The sequence below is a fragment of the Stegodyphus dumicola genome, chromosome X2 (genome assembly GCF_044657685.1).
Source record: "Stegodyphus dumicola isolate Sdum_Otavi_A_Nest chromosome X2, ASM4465768v1".
NCBI classification, from domain to species: domain Eukaryota; kingdom Metazoa; phylum Arthropoda; class Arachnida; order Araneae; family Eresidae; genus Stegodyphus; species Stegodyphus dumicola.
Window position 1 is genome coordinate 145791584 of NC_140781.1, and position 9493 is coordinate 145801076.

The 9493-nt window shown below is 31.5% G+C and overlaps 1 protein-coding gene across 1 annotated transcript in view; it reads right to left on the reverse strand.

Annotated features, from left to right (window-relative positions):
* Nucleotides 1–6638, reverse strand: part of LOC118189658 (ras-related protein Rab-30-like) — a 65868-nt gene extending 59230 nt beyond the window's left edge. The window contains exon 1 of the mRNA XM_035360320.2: nucleotides 6390–6638. The gene's annotated coding sequence lies outside the window, so the exon portion shown is untranslated. The remainder of the gene's footprint in view (nucleotides 1–6389) is intronic.
* Between the last annotated feature and the right edge of the window lie 2855 nt (nucleotides 6639–9493).

Genomic DNA, 9493 nt, shown 5'->3' on the forward strand with positions numbered 1-9493 from the left:
AAAAAATCAAAAAAGTTAGGTTCTTCTCAGTTACTGGAATACCAATAGTAATTACACACCCAAACACCAATGTGTGAACCTGTTTCTTTCAGCTCATGGATAGCTATGCAATGATGTATTTACAAACAAATGAGAAGAATGAATCAAGTAATTTCTTTTCTGACACTTTTTTTTTTCCAATTGCTTTTCTGTTGAAATGCTGATTTCTTTCTTTATTCTTTAACCCCGAGTGACATGGCTGCATTTATCCAGTTATGAGATTTTTTGCCACTTGGCATACATTAGATTACAATTTAAATATTTTGCTTTCTTTTTTTTAATAAACTGAATATCATCTTAATGAATGGAAGTTTATGAAAACAGAGACAAAAATAAAAAATAAAAATTTAGCTAATAGAAGCTGTTTAAATACAAGTCTTCATGAGCAGATCTAAAAAGCGTGCCACTAAGTGGATTCAAGAAAGAATCAGTATGGATTATGGGATTACCATATAATGAAGAGTCAGAAATTCTTCTGAGGCAGAAATATGATCAATACAGAAAGACTACCTCAGAAACCACAAACGGAGACAGTATTTTAATATTACTAGAGCGCCTAAAGGCAAAGAAAGCGTGGATGCCAACTTGAAGGTACATATATTCATTTTCTTATAGCTATTTCATACATTTATTTCTGATATCAAAAGCTCACATTGGCAGACTTTGGTCAACTGCAGCTAAGAATAAATCACTGTGCAACTGTTAACTAGAATTATAAGAGTTCCTTTCCATAAATTTCTGTATTTGACAAATTTATTCTCGCATTTATTTTTTTTTTTTTTAATAAAACAACTTTTTTTTAATGAAGTTGTATGTATACTTTTATAACAATAATAATGATGCATTAAAAATACTACAGCTTAAATATTACATAAATAGTTATTAAATAGCCAAGCACATACTGCTACAGATTAAAAGTCACTTCCAGAGTGTCTAATTCTTATTTAGTCAAGCTTGGAAATTTTGAATTTCAAATTGTCATTTTAGCAATATGCAGAATTATTAATTGCTAATATATTCTTGCATCTGCACATGTAAAATTTCACATTCCTAGGCTTTATGCATTTTAAAAATTTATTCAGGAGTACATTTGTCATCAAAAGCTGATAATCATCAATGACTTCATCTTGCAATTCCTTATTTTTTATTCATATATATATAAATGCTTTTAAAACTGCAATAACTAAACTTTCTCTATTAAGCATTAAATAATTAATTACAGAGATTCAATATACAAAAGGGAGGGCATGAAATTTTACTTGTGTAAATCTTCTGACTAAATATACTTTGCCCACTCCAGCATTACCAAACAGCAAAACTCTGAATAAAAACTTGTAAGCTTCCACTGAAGTATAGAGAACCGAAATAAAAGTTGTCATTCTAACCTCTAGTTACATTTTATGCTTATATTTTGGTGCCAAAAACGGCAAAAGTTCATTTGAAAATGAAAAATGAAATGAAATGGGCCCATAAGGAAATTATTTATTGGCTGTAAATGCTTTATTTTATTACAAATCAGAGATACAAAGTTTTGATCCAGACAGCACACTGGTTGAAATATAACCAATCTGCAACTTTTTGCAAAAGGGAGAAAAAAGTTGGTATCTTTCTTTCAGTGGCACATGTGGTAGGAAAACTGAAACAGGTTGGCTGTCTGAAACAGAGGGATGTGTGATAGCACTTTAATATGATTCCTTTGTTCAGTTAGGTAGAAAATTGTTATGACAAAATTTTTACAGTAGAAATTTAAACTTAGCCACATAAATTCAGACTCCAGACTTTTTCCCAGTCTTCAAACAGAAAACTCAACATAATGAGGAAACTGCAAGATGATTTTACATGCCTAGGCTCAGCTTAAAAGGTATTCTGACCCCGAATAACCTCATGGAGTTAGATCTATTTGAAGTTTCACGCATCAAATTACAACAGTTTTCTTCTCTAAATTATAAAAGTTTCTGATTTGGAGAAAATCATAATAATCTAAACTAAGAAAAACATTTGTTTTAAGAAAATATACGAGTCACATAATTTTTTTTTAATACATACTGAAAACATACAACCATTACTCAGTTTATAATAAAAGCTGCTGCACTTAAGCAAACTTAAAAAATGCTGTACAATCTGTGATGCACAATGATTTTATGCACAATCACATTATACTGCTTTAAAATAAATGACTTCATTTAACTTTATTAAGTGTGTAGAAGTATTTATTCTATTCATGTAAAAGTGGTTATTTAAAGAGATGAGTTAAATCCTTTCAATTTCAGTAGAAGAAGTGTTGCAAATTTAGTAAATTGTTTCTTTTAAGAAGCTAAAATAAAGCTTTAATCAACTAAAAGTGCCCATAAAACAGAATGCTAAATGCTACATTATAAAAGGTAAATTCTTGACTCCTTTTAAACATCAAGATTTTCCTACTTTTCCCAATAACCAATTGCATCTTCTTAATTGTTGCATCCATATTGCACATTAATAATACAGTAATCCATCCTTTTAGTTTCTTAAAACCATTTGCTATGTCACTTTTAAACATTATGTGTGCTTTGGTAAACTGACAAGTTTCATATGCATTATTAATTTTATGTGGCTTGTATTCTTTTAGAAGCCCTGGTGAAACATCTTTTATCCAGTTCTCAGCCCTTGCTTCTCACTATGTAGTTTCTGACAAACTTTTTTCTCTCTTTCCATCTTATGAGCCATTCATCACTTCGAACAAAATTTTCTCCTAGACTTTTAGCGAATTCTACAGCTTCTGTGGTCAGAAGAGCTATAGAAATTGGAATGCTTTTTAGTCTCATAGCTTGAAACCATTCTAGAAGAGCAGTTTGAGTCCTTTGATTTTTCATTACTTCTGCGCTTCTTTAAAATAGCTGCGTTTTTTTACCAATTCTTTATCAACTTTATTTCTTTAAGTAAATTGCACAATACTGTTTGGGAAATTTCCATTTTAAATGCTGTTCCTCTTTCCCTACATTTACATGTGTATCATAATCTTTCAGCAATTTATCTTTTTTTTTTTTTTTTTTCAGGCTTAAACCATTTCATTCGGGCATTTTCAACATGCTACAAGGCAAGCACACAGCAAATAAGAAGTGTTTCTTTCCAGTGATTTGATGAAATTTAAAATCTCCATTTCCAGACAGCTGGAAGACTGCACTATATCTGTTGACCTATCACTTCATGATTATTATAAACATAATCAAATGCTTTCCCTTTCAGCCAATAATGACTATTCCCCATTTCCAATTAAAGATTGATAATGTACGCCAATATACAAGGAAGCATTTCATGATGTTTTCTGGGAACACCCTGCAAACTTAATGTGTGTATGAATTTCCATTCCTTGTCAGCTGGTGTTTGAGAAAGGGAACCAATGGTCACATAAGCACAATATTTTCTTTAATCCTGGGTAACACTTACTCATTTACAATCAAAGAAATTGTTTCCAGTGCCTCTAGATGATTGCTTTTGTTAATCATAAGGTGTCTGACAGGGGCTTGAAAAGAGTACCCAATGCTCCCAGGGAGTTCAAGTCCTAACTACACTGGCCAAAATTTCTGCTACGCCTGTTTCATTGAAGCACTACATAAATGAATGGACTATAAGCAGCTTTCATCACTCACAAACAGTTTATTCTGGATCTGAAGAATCAGTCTTTTGGCATTTTGAGTTTTCCAAGCAGTAGAGATGAATTTAATAAACAGTGGTTTTTCGATTAATTAGTATATTTGTTCCTGGAATTCTGAACATAATAAGCAGCTGAGTTTATTAACGAGTGAGTTTAACGAGCAGCAAGTACCAAAGTTACTGTTAGATTTCTTATAAACAATATACTTATTTTTTCTCTTGTTCAGACTAATAATTTTAATGGTGAACATAAAATATTTTTTACACATAAGCAGTTTCTTATTTCTTTAAAAATGTCTTCACAACACTTTTATTTTTCAAGAAGGGGAGGTTAAAGTAGTTTTTTTTTTTTTTTTTTTTTTGTGTGTGTGTATATTTTAAAATGCTACTTTTCTATTAAATCTTTATTGAATAATTCTTAAGCTATGAGTGTGTTTAGTTAGCTTTTTATATGCAAACAATATAGACTTGCTGCCCCACATGGCACAATGGGTAGCTCTGCTGGAAGTCATATTATTGAAATCAAGTTTGAATCCCAGAAAACGTTTAGGTGTTTGAAGTATATAGGGTTTGTACAACATACGGGTACTTAAAATACTAGTAAGTCAAAAATTATCTTGAGAAGTTTTGTGGTAGAGAAACAGGCACTGAATACTCTTGGATCCATCCGCATGATATTGGCATAGTGGTTAGTATTGCTGGCTGCCGTACTGCATTCACAAAAAAGCATTTGTGAGCCCTGCCAGAAAAAATAAAAAGAAAGACATAAAAGTCATAAGTTTCACATCATCATTTGTGAAACTTATGACTGTTTCTGAATTTAATTTCTGTTGTCAGGTAGATCTTGCCGATTCCCAGTCTCAGCCAAACAGAAAATACAAATTTATTATGTTGTATCAAGATCATCTCACTGTTTTTTATGTATTTTGAATAACAGTTCTTTAATGGCACTCCTTCATTAATTTTTCAAAACATCTGTATTTTTGAGAAATGAAAATAATGGCTTTATTATAATCTTTTTTTCATACTTTTCCCAAAGAGCATCTGTCATTCTATAGAATGGCTAGGTATTATGTGGAATGCCTAGGGATAGTGTGTAATACTTCTCATATTTCTTACTTTGCCTAAAAATGTCCAGCATTATATACAATGCCTAGGCATTCTATAGAATCCCGGCGTTTCATACTTTGCCGGTAGCATATACATATATGCAGATTCTTTATTATTTAATTTCTTTAAACATAACACAGGGCTATTATTATTTGGCGGCAACAATTTGAAAAATGAAACCCACATTTAAAGTTTTCAATGCAAAATGCCAAAATGAAATTAATAGCCTTCCTGGGCTAATGCTCTTTGGGGGGGAGGGTAGAAATCATGCTTAGTTGAAATTAAACATTATGTAAATTTTATTGTTTAATTAATTGAAAATATTACTCCTTGTTTATTTGGGTATGGCAAAGCACTCAAAGACTATCTGCTTAAAGCGAGGATTCCTTTATGGAGGACCTTTCAGAGGAAACTGGCCATCTACTTACAATATGTATACAAAAACACCCATGAAACTAGCCTGTTTACTGGGATTCAAACTCCTGGTTGAATTACCAATTTTTATGGGCTTTAATCAATTAGCCACTGGTAAGCTATTTAAATTCATAAAAGCATAAAAATTTTATGATATTAACTTAAAATTTTATGCATAGTAAAAATGGAGACAGTTACAAAAAATACAAAACATAATTCCATTGTAAGTATTTTCTGACTCCCAATCACTTCTTAACACAAAATAAGTTAAATTTGGAAACAAAACTAGCTACAATTTTCTGCATGGAAAAGAATTTAATAGTAACAGAATAAACAGCAATGTGGTTCAAAATTAAAATTTTTTTGGAGTTTTTTAAATTCTGTTATCCACAAAGCAGAACAGAAGAAATTTCACTAAAATATCCACAGTTTGTGTTTTAATTAAATTTTAATAAAGTCTGTTTCCAGACTTTGAATAGAAATACCACACTTCCTCCAAAGAAGGAAAAATGCTTTTTACTTAGCATTCCAATAGCATTCAACAAAAATTTTTATCATACAGAAGAATAAAGAAAGGAAAGAATGCTTTATCCTTAAGATAATTACAGTATATATGAACTAATAAAATCGCATACAAGCAGAAAAATAAGCAGGTCAGTCAGTCAAATCACAGTTACGACATCTTTAAATCAACTGAAAACTAAAATTATTTAGAACTTTATTGGTGATAAGATAATCGATTTAAATGTTTTTAAAAGTATACTCAACATTTATATTAGCAGAAGATACAGTTTTAAAATATTAGAAGTAATTTCATAAGACTAAAAAGGAATTACAGAAATCCAAATTTAATTCACAGGCAACACAGTTACCAGAAAAGTTCTTAATTTTGGGAAAACAACAAAATAATTTTACAAAGGATGAATCTGAAATAAAACTTTAAAATCCGTAAATCAAATACAAATGAAAAGAAAATTGTCTGAATTATTTTCAGGCTGCACCGGCATTCCCAGGAAACTTTCAGAACTCGAGTACAACTCAATTTTACACCAGCAAATATTCTATCATAATTATTAAACAATTATCATCAGGAAAACAGGTAATACAGATGGAAGTTTAAACTACCGACGATTGAACAGAAAAGTAATAAAAAATACATGGGCGCTAAAAATATTTACTATTTTAAAGATGCTAACCGCTTAAAAAATGAATAAAAATTTGTGAAAAAACATCGTAATGTCGTGCATTAAAACTCGAAACAGAACTCAGGAAGATGCAATCTTCACGTCCTGCAACACACAATATTTACAGGAATTTCATTACTTCAAAACATATCGATTTGTTTAAATTTTTCATAACTTCACTTCAATTGAGATACAAAAGCAGCTCGAACCATGAAGGACACGAGAAGCTAGAGCTACTTTATAGTAGCCTTACGAGAGACCCTTTATTTAGCCTTTAGAGCTAGAGCAAACCGCATGTATTCGTTACCGAGTAACGGGTACAGCGGTTGACTCGAAGTACCGATTCGGTACTCACAAATTCATTTCGTTACTTGCATCTGTTCGTTACTCGCATCTTTCGTACGATGCGGTTGCTATGCGAATACGAATGATGCGGTTTCTATGCGAATACGAATGACGCGGTTGCTGTTCGAATACGAATGATACATTTGCTAACAATACCCGTGTGCCACATTTTTCATTGATAATTTCGAATTTTTTTGGTTAACTCATCGGGCAAACTCTTGTTTACATTATGTGTTTTAGATGAAATATTGTTTAGTTGTTGATATTTAAGAAAATGATCAATTTTGATAGCGTGAAGCGTTATTTTGTATTTGCTTTTTACATTTAGATTTATAACGCATATTATGTTTGTAATTTGAAAATTTAGATGATTATTGATTTTTTTCTTGAGGGTGCCATAGGGAGATTTTATTGATTTGAAATATTTATATACTGCACTTAGGTATGGTTTAAATAAGAATATGTAGGTTAATATAAGTTCTTTACTTCCTTGTACGAAATAAAAAGAAAGTAAGTATTGTAATCGAGAAAAATTTTTGGGTATCATATTTCAACGGAAATATCCATTTTTGACGATTACAGAATCCATGTGAATTATTTTTTGGGTGACGCCTGTAAGTACAAACACATTTTTCTTTTTTTTTTTTTTTTCCCAGAAACGGATTGTTAAATGTAATCCCATTTACTCTAAGCTGATACTTATGACTAATGATTATAATTTCAAGTTGATACTTGAAAGGGATTTTTTCGTGATGTGTAAGTACATATATATGCATTTCGCATAACTCAAAAACGATTAGAAATTTTGTATATGGGCCCATTATAACATCTTGATGTGCACCTCCCTTTTTATTGCAATCGGTAATACTATAAAACGTAAATATGTATATTTTAAATAAATTATAATTAAATGTAAAGTACATATATATATATCCTTATAATTAAATGTAAAGTACACACACACACACATATATATATATAAATATAAAATAAAAGCCAAGTAAGGCGAAAATAAAAGCCTTGGATTTTATTTTATTTATTTATCACTAAGTAAGTTACTTGACTTTTATTTTCGCAATCGTTGGTTGTAGTCAGGACTTAATTTTTTAAATTAGAAGTGCTGGAGCTGTATGGAAGGCCATCAGGAAAGATGAATAAATAAATAAATAAATAAAAATAAAAAATAAATAAAATAACTAATGCAATAATAAAATAATTAACAACTAAAATATTAAATGATTATTATTATAATTCAATAAAAATGTAAAGACAAATGAGAATTTAATTAATTCTTAAATTAATGATGAACAACTAAGTAATGAAATAAAATACCAGACATCGTCTGGTTTGGGGGCTGTGGCTGAAATTGCAATTTAGGAACCAAGCCCAGCATTAGCTAAATTTAGGCCTTTAATGAGCAAATAATGTACTGTTTACCAGAGTATAGATAGAAATTTGGTTATGTAGCCTATTCTTCTAAAACGACGTTTTGTCGCTGCCTTCCCCCACCAATTCGCTTTTTTTCGGTTTCGGATTATTTGGTTACGGCAATGCACACTAGGACTATTGCCTAAGGGAAGGGATGCCTTCGTGGAGGACTTTTTGAAGGAAACTGACTCATATGCAAGTTACACATGGGGAAAACCACGAAAACGTCCGTGCAGCCAGCCGTTAGCCGGGAATTGAACCCCGGACCGAACTATTAGCCTTTAGCGACTTTACCGCTCGAGCGCTGGTGGGCTCTTCGCTGTTTGAAAAACAGGTGTTCACTTTACGATAAAGCAAGCACCTGTTTTCTTCAATTAAAACAGGTTAGACGATATGACTCTTACTACTTCATTCTCACTTAGCTTTTGATTTCTAATATTGATTCAATATTTTCTGTAGACATTCTGATTAGAATAATGGATTTCAAACATATGCAAAAGGTGTAATTAGGTTTTTATAACATAGGGCCCATTTTATTAATTTCTAAAGCAATAGAACCACATTATCGCTGTTTTGAAAAAAAAGCAAAAATGTGACATATGTATATTGAACATTAATATACATGCTTTACTAGAAATTCAACCTTTCGTCATTAGCGGTTCTGATGAAAGGAATGGGGAGCAGCAACAAACGAAATAATGAATAACGAAATCTAATCATTAATGCGGTCTCCCAGTTCCCAGTTTCTTTAGCCCACCAGCGGCCGAGCGGTAACGTCGTTGAACACTGGTAGTTCGGTCTGAGGTTCGAATCCCGCGAACGGGCTGGCTGCATGGTTGTTTTCGTGGTTTTCGCCATGTGTAACGTGTATACGAGCCACTTTCCCTTAGAAAGTCCTCTACGAAGGCATCCCTCCCTTTAGGCAGATAGCCCTAGTGTGCTTTGCCATAATTAAATACACCAACACGAACCCAGTTTCTTTATTTGTATTTGGGAAAGTTTTATTGTAATTATGAAAAGTGAAATTTGATATGGATACCGCATAACTTTTTAGATTATGCTTATTTTTGCTGCACTTCATTTAAATTTATTTCCTCGAATTATTCTAACTTAATTAAGCGATACCCGAAGGCAAGTTACAAATGGCATCAAACACTGCAAATTTTGAAATTAAATTTCCCGGTCAATCTCTGTCTACGGGACTCAAACTTCTTGTATTTTTATTTTTTCGTAACGAATGTAAAACTTTGCCAGCTATAAATATAGGAACCAGAAGACAACATTAAAAGTTAGATTTCATAATTTGTCCAAAATTAATTCTTTTTAAAATTTGACATTGACAA